The sequence below is a fragment of the Passer montanus genome, unplaced genomic scaffold (genome assembly GCF_014805655.1).
Source record: "Passer montanus isolate IOZ18808 unplaced genomic scaffold, ASM1480565v1 scaffold3, whole genome shotgun sequence".
Lineage (NCBI taxonomy): Eukaryota > Metazoa > Chordata > Aves > Passeriformes > Passeridae > Passer > Passer montanus.
Genome location: NW_024367707.1, coordinates 1,487,895 through 1,510,016, shown reverse-complemented (window position 1 = coordinate 1,510,016; position 22,122 = coordinate 1,487,895). Strand labels below are relative to the sequence as shown.

At 41.7% G+C, this 22,122-nt stretch overlaps 1 long non-coding RNA gene across 3 annotated transcripts; it reads left to right on the top strand.

Annotated features, from left to right (window-relative positions):
* The first annotated feature begins 7,338 nt into the window (after positions 1-7,338).
* LOC120504737 lies at positions 7,339-20,377 on the top strand. Of its 3 annotated transcripts, none has more exons than XR_005628099.1 (3): positions 7,339-7,488; positions 14,605-14,675; positions 18,068-20,377. It is a non-coding gene; the product is annotated as an uncharacterized LOC120504737 (long non-coding RNA). The 3 variants fall into 3 exon arrangements; XR_005628100.1 differs by having other exon boundaries at positions 15,300-20,377; XR_005628101.1 differs by having other exon boundaries at positions 15,297-20,377.
* Positions 20,378-22,122: the final 1,745 nt, after the last annotated feature.

The following is a 22,122-nucleotide window of genomic DNA, read 5'->3' as shown; positions in this document are numbered from 1 at the left end:
CCTTCTCAGTGGCGCCAGGTGACAGAACAAGAGACAAAGGACACAAGTGAGCACAGGAAATCTCATTCAAACAAAAGAAAACAATGTTTTACTCCAAGGGTGAGTCACACAAGGGAGCAGGCTGCTCAGAAAAGTAGGATCTCATCCAAGATATTCAAAACCTGATGGGACACAGCCCTGATCTCCCTGACACTGCTCTGAGCAGAGGGTTGGCCCAGACACAGGTGCCCTCCTGCCTTGGTCCATCTGTGGGGCTGGTTACATCAGCCACAACTCAACCCCAGCACAGGCTGAAGCCTTGAGCCAGCTCAGAACAAAAGCTAGGGGAAAGTCCATGCTGGTTTATTTGGACAAAACCAGTTCAGTTTGTATGAACCAGCTGTCACCCACTGTTGTATTTCAACATTCTTCAGCTGGCACTCTTACTGTGTTCCCTGTGTGTGTTTATTTGCTTTGGAACAGTCAGCCCGACTGTGTGGGCTGGTTATCCTGATTGGTTTACTCCTGAGAGACATCCTCTTAAGCAGTGGCAGTGGGAGTTTAAGTAAAATTACTCTTTTTCAGATTTCTGATTGCTTTAATATAACACCCTGTTTTTCATAGGGAAATACACCACCAGGTGGTTCAGAGGAGCCCTGAAGGCAAGCATGGGATAATGTGTTTCCAAAGACATCACAGTTAAATTGCAGTTAGCAAAACCTAAAAGTATGGGTTCCTTAAGTTTTTGTAATGGGAAGACATCAGTATGGGAGTAATTAATTCTTTTTCTGTAGTGTTTTTTTCTTCAGATCTATGGGCTGCTGGTCTAGGAGTTCCTTCTCTGACTATCCTTCAAAGTACATCCACTTCATCTGGAGCTATCTCCCACACTGTTCCTTTTCAGTTCTTCAGGAGCATGCTGAGAACTGAGGCTCCAGCAGCTCTAGCTTCCTGATCTCCTGACACACTCCCTACAACTTGTGCAACTAGAAAACAGACAGGATGGCCCTGTTGTCACTATCCAGAACAAGCATTTTCCCTTCCACCACTACAGCCAGTTGCAGTTGTATTGTTTGTTTTGGCAAGAGGATGAGTTAGTGTGCTCAACAGTTCCTTTGCTACTTCATAAACAGCTTCAGGAGTGGAGGGTATATCACTTCAGCTACTTATTTTTGCTAAGCTTTCAGTCCTATCCCTCCTTCTTGCATAGGTTGTCTTGCAGGTGGAGCCACTGCTAAAAAAATTTGCCACAGAGCTTATTGTTTGATACAGATTCATGAACTCTTTGCCTTTAGCTTTTATGAGCACAGAAATCCCTTTGTTATTACTACTCACTCTGCAACACCAGGAGGCAGTTGAGAGGATACATAACACAAATATTAATATCCTTCCTTACATGATGTTTCAGTATTAAAATCACTTTCTTCCATATGAAGGAAGGTTACTTGAAAAACTACGTCAACTGCTTCAAACTATCAGCTTATAACTAGACTCTAAGTCCAAGTCTTCTATGGACAGCATTTTTGGGAAATGAAAGTACCATTGCAGCTTGTCAACCTTGATTTCTCAAGGGCAATTGATTCTTCAGTTGTCCAGTTCTGAAGAACTGATTCTTCAGCAGAAGAAAGTGCTTTAACAAAATAAAATGCTTTTAGAGATCTCACAGTAGAAGTACTGGAGGCATCAGATATTTTCCATTTTTGGGGGTTTTTCTAAGGAAAAAGAAGAAAAGGGGGGAATCTGGAACGTGCAAGAAACATGTCACTGTGAAGCAAAATACAACATGATAACTACAATATTGTTCTCAGCTATACTTCAAGACACGTATTTTTAAGTCTATCCACCAGGAAATGGGTATGTATCACCAACACAAACTATTTTTATGTGGACTCTAGTCCTCTAAAAGGTGTAGACACTTAAAGTGCAACATGGTGCCTCTATCCTGTGACTAATACATAAACCTTAAATAAAAAAGTTGCACCTTGTCTTGCTTTGGATTTCAGCTCACTGATGAATTTCCAGCTCAAGTCAGGGGCTGCCATTCCCAGTGACACATTTTGGACCATGCCATCATTACTTTGACTCTTACCAGACTTTTTGTTTGACTTCTGGTATCAACAAAGAAGTGCACACAAGGCAGGGTTTGTCAAACTTCAAAATGTTAAGCAACGTTCAGCAATGCTAAGCACAATTCATGTTAATATAATTAATGATTAAATTAAATGAAACATAACTGTGCTGAAAGATTTTATTTACTAATCTTGAAATAGGTTATTTGCTTATTCATGAGGATGTGAAATACTGAGTCACAACTGATGTGCAGATGAGCTATACCTACACTGGAATATGCAGGTAGGGTTTTATTATTCAGTGTGTGAGGTAAGCACTTAGGAAAGGTAGAAAAAACATACCTGAATTTTAGCAGTTCAGAACACAGTGTAACACAATAGTAGATCAATATAACAAGCAACAGGATGGTTAAAGGTCATTATAGTACTTTGACACTGGTTTACAGAATATCCTTGATAAATCTGAAATTGTTGGAAGCGTTCATTACAGCTTTGTTAAAGAAAGCCAATCAGTTATTCCCACTTGCTTTTCAAAATCTGTTGAAACTATCACAGCAGCATTTGGCACAGTATTGTCAAAATGAAAATGTTGAAATCATGATTTAAATATTTATGCAGAAACATGAGTCACAGCTGTACTACCTTACAATAGAAACAAAGATAACATCAGCATGCGGGCAGCTCACTTACACACTATAGATCAGCACTGCCAAACTAGTTTGCACTAAACATGTGGTACTAAACACTTATGAGGAAAGACATTGAAGTCTTTCATAATAAAAATTACAAAAAATAAGTGGTGTGGTAATTCTTGTTTACAGCTATTCCTTTAAGATTGTTCATATTATGAATTTCCACGTAAAAATCAGGAAGTTCCAGCACCAAGGTTACACACAGATCTAGTAGTCCATATCCATTGAAGTATAATTAGAAATTTCTTTCTCTCAATGGATATTTCATTTTGGACACTGCCTAGACTGATGTTCCATAATGAGCAAAATGGATGTGAGACCCATGGATCTCTTGCTTCTCTTTTATTTTGAAGTTAGAGGTTTTGTAGAGCATAAGACATGGGGCTGAAATGACACTGAGCCACGACCTTTGCAGACACGCCTCCAAGGTACCTCTCTCTCGTTCTCTTCTGGCACTGTAAACAACACAGACATGTTCAGAAGTCTGCTAGAAGTTGTTGGTTTGTTATTTTGGGTTTGCTTATCTACTCCATCACTCTGTCTGGACTTGGTGTCAGTAAAAACATTTCTGTTTGAGAGCAGGATCAAGGAGCTGGGGTTTCTCCATCTGTCCCCTCACCCTGCTGCTGTATTGACAGAATGTGTGACATTCTTAGGGCATATGGAATCACACACAGATGCCAGGTAACATCCTACTTCCAAAGCACATTTTCAGACCATGTACTCCTTTTTCCACCTCTATCACCTATCCCTTCTCTTGCTGGACATCCGTGTAGCTCCAGCTAGCAAAAGGGATGAGCTAAACAGGAGTTCTGCCAAAGTCTGATAAACATTGAGTGTTTGTTGGGGTTCAGGGTATCTTAAGGATTTTTTTTGACAGGTCTGGCTTACATCATGTCACGAACAGAGTAGTGCTTCTGGAAAACAGCATTTGGGAGTGGAAAAAAATAAGTGTTTGATGCACTGCATTTGTATAAATTCAAACACTCCCTCTCTTTCCCAGGCTCATGCTGGAGCCAGGCCCCCACAGTGCCCCTGGCCAGCAGAGCTGTGCTGCCCATGGCCAGGAGGATGCTCTGCTGTCCTGGTGCCTGCACAGCCCACACAGGATGGCACTGCTGTGCTCTCCCTGCCTTTGTGGGCATTGGGGTGGGCACTGATCTAAACCTCTGTATCAGCACCACAGAACTGCTCTACTGCTGCCTTGGTTCTCTGCATTCAGAAAGGCTTTTGCAGAGCTGCCCTTGGCATCTTGGGCCTGAACTAAACCAGGCTGTTATCAGAGCAATTTCAGCAGCTGGTTTTTCAGGGCAAGTCACATAATGCTTCTAATTTAAACAAATAAGAACAAATAGAGTCTATTCAATCTAATCTAATCTTTCTTCAGTGAAGACAAACTTACAAATCGTGCAAGAAAATAATTAATTTTCTGACAGAGAGTTTACAAAAGCTCCCAGCAACAGAATCCCTTCAATTTGGGTGTGTGCACAGGTAAGATCAATCAATTCCTCAGTCCCCTTTATCCTTACATTCAGCTTAAGTAGCATCCCACATGGTGGAAATTTTCCAAAGAGCAAAAAATAGATTTGTCACCACTGTCATTTTCTTACCAGAGCAGATGTTAAGGAAATATGGTCCTGACTTAAATGTGAAAATACTGTTTTATCAGTCAGGTAACTACATTCCTGGCCCCATGTGTCGGGCTTATCATTTAGCAATGCATATTTCTTACACAGAAGTCATTAGCATAGATATTTATTATGTTATTATGTTCATTTTCAACAAGCCTATATTCATTTTGCTTCTTTGACATTTTCATCATTTACTAGTGCCACCTGGGTTAACATTCAATTAATGACACAAGTGACTTGAAATAGTAAATAGTTGTGCAATTTATAAACTGCAATATAAACAAAACAAAACAAAACATGTCCACATGATTGTGGTAAGTTCTGCTTTGAATCTGAAGCTTTTGATTGATTAAAAGTTTAAAGCACAGGTTGTATTTTCTGAACAGAGGAGCTTTCTTAATCACATTTTGCTTTTGCTGAAAAGTACCATCTGTTTATAATTTAAGAAAAGACACTTGTTGACTGTTAATTTCTCAAGAAAACTCAATTCACTTATAATTAAGGGCACTCACTTGGCAGTTTGGTGAACAGAAGTCCTTTGTTCATTCACAAAGCCAGCCATGTACAGGCAGCACACTAAGTCTTGCTCTCTTACCCTCGTGTATCACCCAAGAAGATTCTTGCTGCCAATTAAATCTGGGCTGTCTTTCTGGGCAGAGGATGTGTGGTGAGATTACAGTTTGTCCCTGTGTAGATCCTTTTGGATGAATATGGAGGAGTGTTTAACACCATTGTCAGTGGGTGGGCAAACACCATTGGCTTTGTGCCAGCACCCTGTGGCTGCATCTGTCAGGAAACAGCCTGGCACCATCCTGGATCCTCTCCTCTCCTCTCCTCTCCTCTCCTCTCCTCTCCCTGTTCTGCTATGGACAAACCCTGTTTAAATCACTCAAAATGAGACCAACAGCAGCAGGACCAGCAGCTGGCCCTAAACTCGTGCCCAGTGTGCACCACAAGCTGGTACTTGGGGAGGACTTCAGGATCTTTGAGGAATGATTTTGGACCTTCAAAGGCAGCAAAGCTCTGGGCTTGCAATAGGACTGAATAATTCACCTGGGGTCACACCAGGATTCAGGGCTGTCACTCTCAAACAGAAGGACCTAAACAGATAGGTGTAGTCTGATCAACGACCAAGTCCTTAGCCAGGACGGCAGCCACAGGCAGCTCCCACTCAGCCATTCACATCATGTCAGCTCTGCCCAGGTGGCATTTAGAAACCTGCCAGGGTCTTTGACAAAAATAAAGCAAATTTAAAAATCCAGAGTACTGCAATTTCTCAGGTTTATCAAATTTATCAAATAAATTGTGTGAAGGAAATGGACTGAAAGCACTACAAAAGTTTTAATTAAAATTATTTCAGTGCATAAAAGGAAACCACCAACTTTTATAATTAAATCTTGGCAAAAGGATTTTGATGAAAATGCCAGTGCACAAATTGTATTAATTGTGTAAAGCTACTCAATATGGCTTTCTCTGCTGCTTTGCTGATAGAGTAGGAAGGAGGATGAAAACACCATGCCAAAACCTCTCTGCACAGGAGTGGATATTAGTCACTTCAAATTCTTTCCTGTTTAATAGAAGGCATTAGCTTAACTTTCAGAGGGAGGAAAGTAATATTCTCAGTGGTGAAAAACAGCTGGGTATCATTAATGGCTTGAAAGTGGAGGTGGTGCTTTCAGCACTTCCATTTCACTTCCTCCTCTTTTCTGCCTCCTTTTCAGAGCTATAGCTTTATTTTCCCTGTTCTCACTTAACTGACTCCCAATTACAGCTTTCTGGCAAAATGAAGCTGGGTTTTTGGAGGTTTCCTTCTATATCTTGTCAAGCAAGGCACTGGTGCTTTTCTTCTGGGTTATGTTTCTTTTGTAGTGTGAACCACCTCGCAAAAAATGCGAGAGAAGCTCTTCTACATCACGTGTGCTCAAACCCCCTCACCCCTGACTCCTCCACAAGTGGAGCTGTAACTTTGATATCAAAAGGACAGGCTTTTATTATGTTCCCTCCTTTTCCATCAATGACTCTTGCCTCCACGATGGTGGCTGCAGCCCCCTGTGCATTCTGCTCTGGAGAGCCCCTGCTCTCCCCTTGCCCTGCCCCAAAGCCACGCCCCTGACTCCTCCACAAGTGGAGCTGTAACTTTGATATCAAAAGGACAGGCTTTTTATTATGTTCCCTCCTTTTCCATCAATGACTCTTGCCTCCACGATGGTGGCTGCAGCCCCTGTGCATTCTGCTCTGGAAAGCCCCTGCCCCAAAAGCCACTGCTGGAGCACAAGGCAGGCGGTGTGCTGCACATCCAAGGGGACATTTTCTTCCTCTTAATCTGTTCATCTTCCTTTCTGTGATCCATTGGCAGGAGGAAGGACAAATAGAAACTTTTTTTTTTTTTTAATGTGGCCTAGTCTTTCTCTCTACTATTTTTTTTGTGCTTGTCTTTGCAGATAAAGAAATTTTGATGGTTTCTGAGAAACAAGGGAAAGGCTCTGCCTTTTGCAGCAGCTGCTGATTGTTGCTCTCCCCAGAAAGGAGTTGTTGTCAAGAAAAGAGGAATTTCTTTGGGGCGGCCCAATAGCTGAAGACCAGATTTTGCAGGGTTAGCTCCAGTCAGAGACAAAATGCCATCGTTAAGGATATGTCTGGAAAAGGTCACAAAACAGAAGAATTGTCAGCCTGTGTCTCTTTGTTCTCTCCTATGGCCAGGATCCAGTGTTATCTGGATATTACTGTACCCAGTGTTATATTAAAGATGAACTTCCCTGTTCTCCCATACTCCTCCACCTGATAGATGCTTTTCTCCTGACTACTGCTCATTCCTTTGGCAATAGGAGACCCTGCTGCCCTTTGTTTATGCATTAGAAAAAGCCCTGGTGGCACTCCTGGATGATCAATAAATGAGTCACAGCCTGTGGCATTTAATTATTTACAGCTGTGCCCCAAACAGGTTTCAGTGATACAGCTGTGGTTGAAAATTCTCAATTAATGGATTGCTCATCCCACAGGGATGGGGGTGGATGTTCTTCACTGCCACCAGCTCCTCTGTTACTGCCAGCCTTTAATTGGTGAGGAAAGTCATGAGGTCTCACCAGTGCCCCAGGGATGGAGCATTTACCAAATGAGGTAGGTGCAGATCCAAGGAACACAGGCAGGATAAAGGGTTTATTCCCTTCCTCCAGGGGACTACAACTGGCTTCTCAGCCACTGAGGTTTTGCTTTTCTACTTTCTCCTTCCCTAGGGATCACTTTTCCACTTAAGAGGATTACCCTTGTTAACTTTAATTATTTTAATACTGGTTTCTCAGTGCTTAGAGTTCTGATTAAAGGTATCAGTTGCAGGTATAGTTATGTGTATATGTATGTATTTTATAATTTCTCCTTTTCACCTCTTTTCAAGGAGAAGATAAATATATTTTTCAAGTCATGTAGTATTTGTGTTGTTGGACTTGGCAGCATGTTTTTGTCCTCTAATTGGACTTTGGAAGACAGCTCTCAGACAGAAAGTCTGTTGGGTATCAAGGGATTATCTTCTCTTTACATGACTTTTCTTTTTCTCTGTGATGTAGTGTGAGTAGGTCCGGATTATTCTACTTGAAGTTTATTATTTTTCCATTGCCTCCCTTTGTGAAGTGTTGAAAGAAAATCTTACAGTTATAGTGCTTCATACAGTTGTAATATGTCAAATAGGTGTTTTTTTTATTTTCTACTCCCTTATAAAATTAAATGGTACTTTGTGCTTTTTGGGATTTGATCTGTAACAATGAATCATTGAAAATTTGTAGTTTGATTTTTTTTTTGTGGTGGGGGCACAGGAAAGTGAATACAGCAGTTCTTTATTAGAAAGCAAGAAGTTCACAAATTATTCTAAAATCAAAATGTGAGTAGGTGGATGAATACACAAACACCTGGCAATTATTGTGCTTTCCAGACTGCATGGTGGGACTTGTATTATTTAATATTCTGTCACAGATCTATTACCTACTAATTGTGATGAGCTATCAGCTCCAGATTAAGTGTTGAGCCAGTGTGCTTTTCCTTGCATGATCATTTTGATTTCAAAATAACCTCCATTCTCTTCCTGCTCATGGGGCTAATGAGCAAAGCTTGTCTGAAATACCCCAAATGCAGTTAAAACCCCAGAATTTAATTGATGCTTAGAAAAAACTTTTGCGGGGAACACTTCTACTCCAAGCCCTGAATAGTCATTTAAAATCACCCGAGTGATGCTCACTTAACTCCTTAGGGATAAGTATTTTATAGTGGGCTGTTGATTGAGTCCCTAAATGTCTTTGGGGTTTGCTCAGGTCTTCTTTGCTCATGAATAACAAAATTTACATCTGAATAACTTCTCTGCTCATTTTCAACCACTGAAGCTTCATTACAGAAAGTGGAAATAAGTGAGGAAGTTTTGGGGATGTGGGCACGTGCCTAGCTTTTGACTGGGCCATGAGTAGATCTAATGAAATGCTTGCCCCAGTAGTTACCAAGACTATGAACTGAGATCAAGACAGGATGCTTTCTCCTTATTTTCCTCAGTAGTAAGAGCACTTTGGCAGTGCCCAGAAACATTTTTTTCTCCTTCCCATAACTAAATTACAGAAAGTGGAAATAAGTGAGGAAGTTTTGGGGATGTGGGCACGTGCCTAGGTTTTGACTGGGCCATGAATAGATCTAATGAAATGTTTGCCCCAGTAAGAGCACTTTGGCAGTGCCCAAAAACATTTTTTTCTCCTTCCCATAACTAAGTGTGCTGGTTTGAAAATAAACCATTGGGAGAAATGGGCCCGACACAAACACCTTGACAGAGATTTCAGGTCAGCGTTACAATATAATAGAGTTACAATAAATGCAATGATGCAGAAAAACTGGCTTAAACCCACGGAGTCAGAGTACAGACTGGCACCCTGTTGAGCAGGGTGAGCTCTGTGGTGGTCACAGTGCAATTAAGGAGTCGTGGTGAAAGCTGTGGTCCTGTGGAAGGACTGGTCCTCCTGTTTGAGTTTGGGTCCTCCTCTGGACCTGTCCAGTGCTGGCTGTTCCAAGTGCCCAAAGCACGTGGATTATACTGGACCTTCCTTCAGGCAGAAAGGTTCAGTATCTCCCCCAGGGCAGGGAATGTCACAGTGGAATCCTATGACTCAGGATATTTTGGGGACTCCTTGGTGGCCTCGGTGGTTACAGCTGCCACTGGGGCCATTGGCAGAGAGAAGCCCCTTAGGCTGGGTGTAGCTGTCAGTGCTGAATCCATTTGTGAAGACAAAGAAACGCTGCCCTCCAGCAGGGTTTGCCCCTTTCCCTTATCTCAGTGTGCATCCCACATTTCCCTTATCTGACACCCTGCCTGCAGCGGACTCCCTGGTGGCCTCGGTGGTTACAGCTGCCACTGGGGCCATTGGCAGAGAGAAGCCCCTTAGGCTGGGTGTAGCTGTCAGTGCTGAATCCATTTGTGAAGACAAAGAAACGCTGCCCTCCAGCAGGGTTTGCCCCTTTCCCTTATCTCAGTGTGCATCCCACATTTCCCTTACCTCACACTCTGCTTGCAGCTCTGGGCAGCTGCTGGAAACACCACTGGGAGTCATCTGGGATAATGCAGTGGGGGCAGGAGCCACAGTTTGGTTACACCCCGAAACGAAAGATGAAGTGCAGAGAGTGGAAGTAGAAGTGATAAATTAATCCACTGGAGGCTTTAGGAGCTCTGCTCCCAGAAAATCCTGTGCATGGCCACCGGCACAAGAGTTGTTGTGTGGCTTCTGTGCAGCGCTGGGGTCGCTGACCCTGGTGGCACTTCCCACTGCCTGGCATCACCAGACATCCCACATCTTCAGCAGGCTGGGAGTGTCCCTGGTGAGGGTGGGTGTGCACCCGTTCCACCTTTGCTTCAGGTGTCTTGGCAAAGCAGAGTTGAGGGCTGCTGGTGGGAGGATGATGATGGTCTGGTGCCTAAATGAAGAAGGAGCTGTCAATCCCTCACCTTTCTGCCTGACATGGACCTCCCACAGCAGTGGTGCACAGAGGATTTACCCTGCTCCTGCCCAAGCACGAGCCTCAAACAGTGCTACAGATTCTGCATTTACTGGACAGTAGTTCTGTTCTTATATTAATAAGCTTAGGGAAATTTTTTCTTCTTGTGCTCTTGGTAAATGCAACTCAGGAAGAGTTTTACTTTGATTTTAAGAGGAAGAAAGTTATTAGCTTTTCAGCCTGGAGAAGAAAAAGATCAGGGAGATTTCAGTGTGACATTCCAGTATCTTAAATAGGCTTATCAAAAGGAGAGGGAGGAACTTTTTATATGGGGGCAGAGCAACAGGACAAAGGGCAGTGGTTTTAAAGTGAAAAAAGGCAGATTTAGAGCAGAGGTTAGGAAGAAATTCTTCACTGTGAGGATGGTGAGGCACGGGCACAGGTTGCCCAGAGAAGCTGTGGGTGCCACATCCCTGGAAGTGCCCAAGGCCAGGCTTGGGGGCCCTGAGCAGCCTGGGACAGTGAGTGGCATCCCTGCCCAGGAGAGGAGAGCTGGAAGTGGGTGACCTTTAAGGCCCTTTCCAACCTAAACCATTCTATGATTCCATGACTTTAAATTCTACAAGATACATCAAAGATTTCCTGGCAATTTGTAAACTCCTTTTCTCCAGCACTGAAACATAGATGCATCTTTTCTATGGAATGAAGCTGGAGTTTAAAGCAAGGGCATCTGTTTGTTGGTATCTGCTGTTGCATCTCTATTTGAAATTTGATTTTGCAACTAAAAAAAACTATTGATGCCATTTGATAGAACCTCATAAAAAACCTATAAAGGAATAGTTTATTTTATTTATGATTTAATCATTATTTAAGATAAATATCTGTAAATCAAAAGATGTCTAGTCATTACTTTTGTTGTACTTCATCTTGTGTTTTTACCATCTTTTAGCTGGAGGACAGCAAAGGATTTCAGTTTTTCCTCACAGTTCATTTTTTTTCTTTAAGGACAGGCAAATTAAAAAAAAAAAAAATACCCAGGACAAAGTGCTGGATATAATAGCTCTGATCCAGGGAAATGTCTTCATTCAGAAAAGGAATTTAACTGTATTTTAACATTATCATCAGCTTTAGTGAGAAAGAAGTAGGTGTGTGTTTCCAGAATAAAAAATCAGCTTTGAACAATTTGCATGCTTAGTCCTTCTCCCCAGGAGGGACAGGAGGTCTGAGCTCCTTGATGAATGAGAACAATGAATATGCAGATCCAGCACCAGCCTCTCAAGTCCTTCCAGGAGACCTGGTAAAAATAGATCAAATAGAAGTAGGGGAAATCTCAGTGTGTATCTCACATCACTGGCTCTCTGAAATATAAAGGGCCTGAAGCAAAGTGAATCCAGTAAATGTAAGGACAGGATGGCAAAACTGGGGTAAGAATTTTTCAGGGAAAAAAAAAAGAAAAAGAAGTTTGAAAAATGTAAATGTAATAAATGTTACATTGCCTCAATTTGTGAAAAGAGTTTAATCAATAATGGGAAAGGTACCCAAAATTTCTGTATCTCGGTATTGATTTTTATGCTATATTTATCCTTTGAAAGGCACAAGCAGGTCATTACTGAATCAAAGAGAAGAGCCCTGAAAAGCTGAGGACTTTTATCACCCTCAAAAGCTACATATTTGTCACTCAAGATCACAGTGAACATTTATTTTTGGAAAACCATTAGTTCCTCGTAGTATGCGAGGGAGAACAGTCCTGGCTGTCAGACAACAAGCCTGATGTTTCTGTTGCTGTCTGTGAGGGTTCATACATCATCCTTTCTGTTTGAAAAGAAGATTATTTTTCCAGCCTAACAAATAATTTATTAATTTACTTTGGCTTTTCAGTTAATCATTGCCCAGCATTGCATCATTAGCAGGTTTGTGACCCTCTTTATTACAATTTTATGTAAAACCCATGGCATTTACATGTTGGACTTTGTATAAATAAACTCTGGACTAACCAGAGGTTCTGTAAAAGAAAACAAATACTGTCCCAATGGTTAAAAATTTCCCCCTCCCCTGAGGAAATTGGACAACCTCTGCATTTGTGTGAGGGTTTTCAGGGCTTGGGCTGTTCACTCCTGGGTTTCCCACATGGATCCTCCTGCCAAAGGACAATGTGCAGCCCTGTTGTAGCAGCAGTAGCCAAAATGCCCGTTGTGCAATGTTTATTTTACAACTTCTCTTTATTAGCTTGCCAGCCTGCCTTCTGTTTAATTACAGTCTAAACTTAAGTGCTTGGAAAAAACCAAACAACTCTGTCTCTTTTTCAGTACCTCACTTCAGTGCCTTCTCTGCTTTATGAGTACTTTTTCTTAGCCCTTTTATTTTCTTCTATTGCTTCATGAGGAAGACAATATTTTCTTCGAATATCAAACATACAGTAGGACATAAAGAACAAGGAAATCTCCAAGTTAAGCCTTCTGTCTCCTTATGCTTTACAACTTTTCAGTTTTTCCTCTAATAGCCTCCCAAGATCATGACAAACTGCTCCAGATAACCCTTTCCCTCAACAGAGATCAAATGATTGTGTTGTGGTAAAAACCAGGAATTGTTTAGGGAATGATAAATTAACACCATGACAGTTCATAATAAATTTCCTGGAAAAGCTGACTCTGTGAATGAGATTAAGGGGAATGTGCTGTGAAGGGTTGAGCAGCACCAGAGTGGGTCAGACCCCCGACTCTGCTTGGCTCCACCTGGTTCCTGTGAGTAGAGCAAGACTAAACTGGTTAAAGTAATCCTTTGTTATTTTGGGGCTTTGTGAAGATCAGAAAAATAAATAAATAAATAAAACCCCCATGCCCCAAAACCCCTGCCCTCATTGGTCCTTCTTTTTTTGCAGGTAAAAGGTGATAGGGATGTTAAAAATAGCATGGTGTCTATAATTTATTCAGTTGTTTTTATTTCAGGTTTTGGTGCCCCAGTTAAAAGAGATGGTATTCAGGCTTTCTTCCAAAAAAATACTTTTAAATTTTCCCTGCAGATAGGGATTATTTGACAAGAGCTTGGTGATGAGTGTCTGCTTTAAGAATTCTGTGAGCTGCAGTAAAAGAGAGTTACAGTGAACCTGAAACTCAACCCTAGCATCTTTTATATTCTTCCAGTGTCTAATGTCTGTAATTTACCTAGCATCTGCTCTGAAGATATTTTCTCTTTGTGAAAAAACAGCTTCTTTTGCTCTTTTAATCAGACAACTGCTTCCTCTTATATTATTGACAGGTTTTGCCAGACAAAGTGGGGAAAATTTAGGTTGTACAGTTTAATTTCTTCCAGTTTTGAAAGATGTGATTATTCTGTTGATTTCTTCTGAAGATTATAGGTCTTCAGGTAGAGAGCTTTAAACAGTAATTATTCCTGTCAGGATGAAAGGGGGAATAAATGGACTTGTAGGTATTTGCTATTTCCATTGATGACATTCACCCTTGCTCTAAATGTCTTGTCATTGTGTTTACAAGATGAAGTAACCTCTGTGTTTTGGCACCAACTTTTGCTGCCTTTCTTAATGTACACAGTGCAAGCTGTCAAAGCAAGTAACAAATAGAATGAAAAGGAAGCACTGAAATCTGTAGATGTGGACAAAACCTATTTTTGTCATTGAAAAGAGAACTGAGCAGATGAAACAAAAAGACTTTTTCCATTAATACTCTTCCCTTAATTTTCCATTATTGAAAATGTGCTTTAGTGCTGAAAATCAGAACTTGCATTAATATTAAAGCTGATTTATTCCATATTTTCCTGCTAAATAAAATTGGCTTCTATAAATAAAGAGACCTGTGTGTTCCAGGCTAATACCCTTTTACTCTGTGTTGTAATCTCTGTAAGTGCTGCAGTTCAGATATTCCAGGAATGCACACAGAACATTGACTGCTGGCCACTCTGCACCTTGCATTCTCATAAATATTCCTGTAAAGAACCTTAGGAGTTGTCACACATCCAAATCAGCACTAGGCAGCTCTCAGTAAATGTTTTGCTTGTGTTCTAAGTTGTTTCAGGCAGAATTACATGAGTATCCTGAATTCAGATACCTTCAGATAACATGAGACAAAATACTGTTAAAACCTGTGAGACTGCTGTTTTATTTACCCCAAGGCTCTAATTTGGGGCAGTAATAGAGAGGGCATGCCTGTGACAAACGGGATTCTTGCAGAAGTTTTGGAGGGAGGCAGATTTTTTGTTTTCCTTTGTAGCTTGGTTTTGAAATCTTCTCCTTGTACCTTACCCTAAAAATTTTAATGAAATCAGTTTTGTGCAGGAGGCTCTGCTTCAGTGTGAAAAATGTCATTACGGGCTTGACAGTGAAGACAAGATTTCTTGTGAGTATAAACTCATGCGCTAATAAAATAATAGTTAAATTGGGGCTGCTCTACACAGGCTCAGTCCTAGCAATTTCACAGCTGGTTTTGGCTGAGTTGATGCATATCCAGTGTGGGGGATAATTCAATTTGAATGGACTGAAGGCAAACATCTTTTACCTTGCTTTTCTGTATTTATTAAGACTTTGCATTTACCTATTTTAATTTCACGATAAATGGTAATGACCAGCTAGGCATATTTTATCTGTCCACAGAGGGGGGTCGTGTTTTCTTTTACCTCAGTACATTAATAATGGTAATTTTTTCGTTTCTAGTTTTGATGTAGGAAAGGCTGATTTCCTTTATTTTCAAGGCTTGTATTATGTGTACTGAACCTTTTCTTTAACCAGTTAACATATGTAAATCATAAGGAACTGGCCTTGGATGACCCTTGTAAGTCCCTTCCAAATCAGGATATTCTATGATTCTGTAATTCTATAAAGTAGTTAATTCACAATATATTGGCAGTCGTTAGTGGATTTTTCTAATAGCACCTAAAAACACCTGCATCAACTTCTAAAAGAAGTTGATGCAGGTGTTTTTAATCATGAACTATGACTTGTTCCCAATGATTTCCTCCAGCAGCTGCCCAAGAGCTTGCACTGAGATGAAGACTGTACAGAATTAATTTTGGTGCATAGGACTGATCAGGAAAGCAGTGATGGTGTTTTCTGACAGGGTGCCCTATGCCATGGCTGGAGTCACACCAGGATTGTGGCAGGTTTGGGCTCAGCTCCTGGTGAGTGACACTGGGCCAGAGCAGGGTTTGTTCCTGTGGTTCACCCCTTCCAGGGGAGCAGCAGCAGCACTGCTGCTGGCAGAGGACATCGTGGGAATGTGTTGGCTTTGATGCTGTCCTCTTGGAGGGCAACTGCTGAACTGCTCAAAAATAGCTTCCTTCCTTTGTTCTGTCAGGAAAGTACTTCATTATCCCAGCTCAGGATTAATGGAAATGTGTGATGAGTCTGCTCGGGAGAGAGGGAAAGAAAAGCTTTCCAGGCGTTCCTTTGGCTTATGGCTTATCTCAGCTTTAACAAGTGACACAGCAGCAGGGCTGACCTCCAGAGAAGGGTGCTCAGCATTTTTGTACTGGTAATTTTACTGCCTCTAGCAAAGGACTGATGATATCAGCAGGTTTGCTCTGCACAGGGGCCATGCATGTGGATCTTCATGAAATTCAGTAAAACTGACCACTAAGCCCCCAGAAAGACAAGACATCACCTTGACAGCCTCATACCTACAGACATGATGCCTATCTCTGAATCTAAATTTATTCCATGACATTATCGAGGTGCACTTTGTCATATCCCAGAAATTTACCCTTGTAATGTGTGGCTTTGCCAGGATTTAGAATGGAAAGCTTTGGCTGAGTGGCAGCTTTGGTGTTACAAGCAAATATCGGTAACTGCCTTAGCAGTGGCTGGGCCTGGCTCACAGATTAATGCCCACTGCAGTCTCAGATGCTGAGAACACAAACAATATACACACTATAAGCACCAGAAGTCAGTTCCCAGAAGGCAAAAAGTTGGTTTCTCTGCAGTATAGAACTGAACAAGAAGTTAAGAGCAGTTGCTGTATCCTCCTTTCCCTGACTTTCAGGCTGTTACACAAACACTGCAATGATCAGGTTTCACTAGACACTCACACCACCCTTCACCAATTTTTTTCAGGCCATTCTGGTTTATTTGGATCAAGTGTTTGGGCACAAGTAGAAATGCTGATTGGTTTTAGACACCTTCAGGACCCAGGGGATGCAGCAGAGCAATTGTCTAAGTTCATCTCTAGGGCTTCAATTCCTTTAAATTACTTTGCCCAGGTAAATCTCTGGACAGCTGCAAGACCTTTCCAATTCAAGAAATCTTTTACTGATAGTTCTTAGGTCCTGCAGCTCACTGTGGACACTGATGTGTCAGTGGAAGTGGTTCAAAACTACTAGAAGAGATTTAGGCATGGTATTAGGAGGCTTTTTCTTTCACTGAAAGGGTGGTCAAAACCTGCCCCAGCCCTCCTGGAGAGGTGGTGGATGGCCCAGGCTGTCAGTGTTTCACAGGCTTTGGACAATGCCCAGAACAATGTGCTTTAACCTGCTCAGCTCTGAGGTGGTCAATTCAGTGTTTGCAAGCGATCAGCCCCTCTGGGACCAGCTCCAATCCACTGAAGTGGATTATTTCATATTTGTGTACACACACATCTACACTCCCAAACATCCTGCTAGCAGGGCAGGTAAAGATCAGGTGAAACTGTCAATATCTTTTTATCAGATGAAAAGAAAACCAAAACAGATATGAGTACCCATCTTGTGGTTCATGTCATGGATACTCCCTTTGTAAGGAACTTTTCTTTGTTAAATTCAGTGATTTAACATTCCACTGCTCTGTTAAATTCAGAGCAGTGGAACAGCACCACAGCAATTGCAAAACTCTGTATATTGGAAAGTGAGAAACAAAAGAACAAATTACCTTGGAGAGGCCCGTGCATGACACCGATGTAAACTGAGACTCATTCATATTGGTTTTGCTTTCAAAATCTGTCAGGGATGATAAAAGTGGTGGATGCAGAGCAGATTTTAACTGCTCCCATGGCCATAGAGCTGGAGATCTTACCTCTTACTCTTCCCATTTCTCCTCCTGGGAGGAACAGGGCACTGTTTCAGCACTCAAGTAATATTGTTGCTCTTTGTAGGGAATGTCTGAAATTTTAGAAAAGGGCTTTGGGATTAACCTGTTAGAAATTCTGAACTATTGCATTGTGGGAATAAATGTGACCTGAAGATGAAATTTGTCTTGAAGGAGTTTTAGATTTTATCAGCACCTTCTCCTGTCAAAGCTGATGAGCAAAACCAAATCATATAGATTTACTGCTACTAGTGCACCTTTCAGAATTAGTGCAGCACATCTGGCAGCCTTACCTAAAAAAAAAAAATAAAAAAATCAAGAAATAAGGAAAAATAAAAAAAGTGAAAAGTTTTTTTCAGTGAAGGTGTGACATTTAGGGCCTTAATCTAGATTCCATCTCTTCCTACAGCACAAGAAGGGGCTTAATCTGCTACAGACTTTTAATTCCTGATATTTGAAATGGTGGCAAACTGAACATACTATGTGGTAGGATGTTTATGTTGGCACATTCCTGAGAATCATCCCTGAGCTAACGAACTGCATTGTGCTGTGCATGCCCTTGAGTAGGAAAGAAAAGAGGAAAACAGACAGAAAACTAGGCTGTTTAATCACCATTTCTTTATTACAAAATAATGAAAGTATAACTTATATTTTATCTGTTTTTCACGGCTTTTGGGACTAGGGCAATAAGGGCTCTGTGACAATAATGGCAAACTTGGTGATCAAGTGTCCCCCCAGCATGTTGCAGATGACACCAGGCTGAGTGATGCAGGTGACAAACCTGAAGGACAGGAGGGACCTGGACAAGCTTGAGCAGTGGGACCACAGGAATCTCATGCAGTTTAACAAGACCAAGGGCTGGTGCTGCACCTGGCCTGGACAATCCCAGGCAGCAGTACAGGCTGGGGGAAGAGCTCACTGAGAGCAGCGCTGCAGAAAAGGACTTGGGAGAGCTGCTGGACCAGAGGCTGGCCTTGAGCTGGCCATGGGCACTTGTAGCCCAGAAAACAAATGGTGTCCTGGGCTGTATCAAAGAGAGGCCAGCTGGTCCAGGGAATTGATTGTCTCCCTCTACTCTGCTTTCATAAGACCCACCTGGAAAGATAACCTCTACCAGCAGAAGTTAATCCCAATGTCTTGAACACAATATTTAATGTTAATAACTACACCAAAGTACCAACACATCTTTCTTTTGATGTTCCTCACTATCACCTTACTCTTCTCACACCTCAATACTGAATATTATCAATAAAAATAGCAACTGGCTGTAGTTCTTCACAAATTCTGTCACTAAACTCTTAAATCTGCACAGTTTCAAAAGGAGTAGTTCAGATTGGCTGCCCCAAAATCAGAGACAGAGAAGCAAATGCTCTGAGAAGTGACCAGGACCATGAGAAGAGCCCATGGCAGAGTGTGCTGGGATTTCTGAATCCTAATGGCACAGCACAAGTGTTGACCTCTTCCACAGGTGTTGACTACTCTTCCCATAAGCAAATGACAGGTGAATCACACACATCTAGGTGACACACGTGCGTGTGTGTGTCTGTCACAGGGCAGTGACCCACAGGAGCCTGGAGAGGCCTTTGCCTGCAACTGGCAAAGGCAGGTGGAAAAATGTGATAGCTGAAAAAGTACATGAGCTTACAACAATCTGAACTTCTGCAGAAGCTACAAAAACCCAGACAAGACAGAATTAGTATCTGGGAATCAGTAAGTTATTCCTCTGGATATGGAAAAGGTTCCCTCATTTGTCAGGGCAGAGAATTTCTTTCAAAACGGTTTCCTTTCTAGAACAAATGTGATGCCAGTAGAATTTGTGAGCTGGAAAAAGAGCAAAGTGTTTATCTTTCACTTCCAGTTTTAAGGAACAGCTTTGAAAACTACTGGGAAACATTTACACACTCTGCATTCATTGCTGCAATCAACTCCCTTTCATTTTTAAAGCCAGGCACCACCACGTGGGAATTCCACACACTTGGTAGTTTTTATAGCTCATGAAAACATCTGCATTTCCCTCCTTGGTGCACAGATTATTCAGTCCCATGCAGAATACTGAAATAATGTAGCCATATTTAGTGTAACTCCCTGCTATTGCTGCGCTGCCATGGGATGACCCTCACAGCGGATCCTGCACATTTGGGAGCACACAATCACAGCCAGCGAGGATGCCCGGCATCAAAAAAGATAAAAGATGTCTGGTTTATGAACAATCAGTTTTGAGACAAAGGGAGGCTGGGGGAAATGCAAAATCAGTTACCTGGAACAGCAACCAAGCCATGAGGCTTCAGGATCTGTGGTGATGAAAGTCACCCAAGGCTCTCCACCACCACAGATCTCACCATGAAGCAAAGCAAGGCACATACAGAAACTTAATTAGAGGGAGGGATTCACCAGCTCCCATAAAGCACAAGTTCTTCTCTACAAAGTCTTCTCAGACTCTGCTTACTCCCATCACCCACCTGGAAAGTGTGCTTGTGTCACTCTCCCCATTCCTGGGGGCTCAGGGGGCTCCTCCACGTGGAACTGACAGTGGGCAGTCACACCAGGCACTCCCCAGCACACAGGGTACTGCCAAAAGCAACTTCCATCTTGCAAAATCATTGGATTTAACTGAATGGCTCAAAAGTAGGGAGTAATAATTTCCTGAACCAGTCTTGCACAAGCCATCACTGTTGGGCTGCAACAGTCTGGAATCAGAATACCACATTCAAATCCATGAAAACTTGCCCCACCCAGCAGCTTTTTTCCTGAAGTATTCCATATTTTCCCTAAACTTTTTTTCCTAAAATTCTTCTAAAATAAATAAGAAGTCTTTAGTCAAAAGCAAAGCAGCACCTGCATTGCACATCTTTAATTCCCAGGCTTTGTGGCTTAGTTTCTAAAGCAGTAATGGAACCATGTTGACTTAATTTTTAAGCTAACCTGGCAAGAGACATTTTGTTAACTTCAAGAAGGAACAATGAATCTGTATTTTCAAAATGGAGCTTGCAAAAGCAGCAAATATGTGCAAGGTTATAAGTCTTGCCTATCTGGAAAATTACCTGCAGAGTTTTTTGGTTTTTTTTTTTTTTTTTGTTTTTGTTTAACTCATAACTCTATACATTACTGTTTTCTAGAGAAACAGAATATTTTCTGAAGTAGAGTGGTGCCCCTGAAAAAGGCTTTTGCAGGTCTGGCCTGGCTCTGCTGTCACACTAGAACATGCCATAATCACAGACCCTCCAGATAAAATTAATAAAGCCCCTTCTTTAACAACTTCACAAGGTTTCCATAAAAATTCAGGTGGCCCACTGAGTAACTCAAAGTTACACTTTGAGTCCAGTTGTTCAGACAAAACCAGGTATCAACCACCTCCTTCAAAAAAGTGCACATACAACCAGAGATGGTGCAATAAAGAACACATAACACCTACCCATCACAGCATGGACTATCCTCACTAGAGGCAGCAGCACATTCCAGGAATATTTACCAGACCAGAGGACAAACTATCTCTCAAAGAGCCACAGGTTTAAGACATGGTTCACTGCTGCCAAAACAAAGTTATTCTGAAGAATTAATCAACCAGTTTTCTGTAATTCAAGCAGATCTGCCTCCTCATGACTTCAGGAAAACATCAAAAAATGGTGACCACTTGTTAGACTTTGTCTTTTGGCTCTGCATGGTCTCCATTAGTACAATATACTTTACAGGCATCTCAACTTTGATAAGTTGGTGGGTTTGTTTGTTTGCTTTTTTTTTTAAATCTGTTTCAATTGCAATTATTTCTAAAGTGAAAAAAAAAAATAAGTTGGTGGGTTTGTTTGTTTGCTTTTTTTTTCAATCTGTTTCAATTGCAATGATTTCTAAAGTGAAAAAAAAATAAAATCAAATGCTTAATTAAAATACAAATGGCTCCTGAAACTGCGATAAAGTCAGCTTAGCAAAAGGAATGCAGAATGAAATTCTTACCTGTGTTTCCTGACTGGAGTGCAGCAGGTTTGAGCAGGAAGGCGCTGAAGGAACTTCAGTGTGTGTGACCAGAACCTGGCAGGGCTCCGGAGCTCCTCAGCTGTGGAGAGCTGATGCCATGGAGGCCATGGAAACACAGCCCTAGCAAGTGCCTGCACTCACATTTGTGCACTTCCACCTCTCCCCCCTCTCCCAGAGCAGTGCCTGTCCAAGAGGTTACAGCAGCAGAGGGACTGCTGCGCTGCAGCCCATCACCCAGGCTACAGCAGGCAAGGCTGCTCTGGTAACAACCTTCTGTCACAGGTAAGGGAGGAGTGCTGAGGCCAACCTCACACCCCGAACATGCTACATCCTGTTTGCACACCAGAAACTGCACAGAATATCCATCATCTAAATGGGATTCCTGCTCATTCACATTCAGGGGAACAGGATTTGGACCCAGTTCAATACTCAGCAAGTGCCTAATGACCACCAAAACAAAAACCCCAAAAGCCCTGAAACAAACTTGCTACAGCTACAGGTCCAAGTGGGAGACCAGAAACAATCAGGCTATGAAGGCCTAAGAAGGCTGTACTTTAAAAACCCAAGTGGGAGACCAGAAACAATCAGGCTATGGCCTAAGAAGGCTGTACTTTAAAAATGTTTCCTACTACATACAAGAACAAATGCAGGATGTGATGTTTGCTTAGTTTTATTAATTTATTTTTGCAGGAATCTGCAACTTGGAGTATGCACTTTCTGGAGGTACCATGCATGCATAGCCTCTGAATGCTTTTATACAATTTCATCTCTTAGTAATAAGTTCATTCACAGCATACACAAATCTAGAATGTAGACACCATATA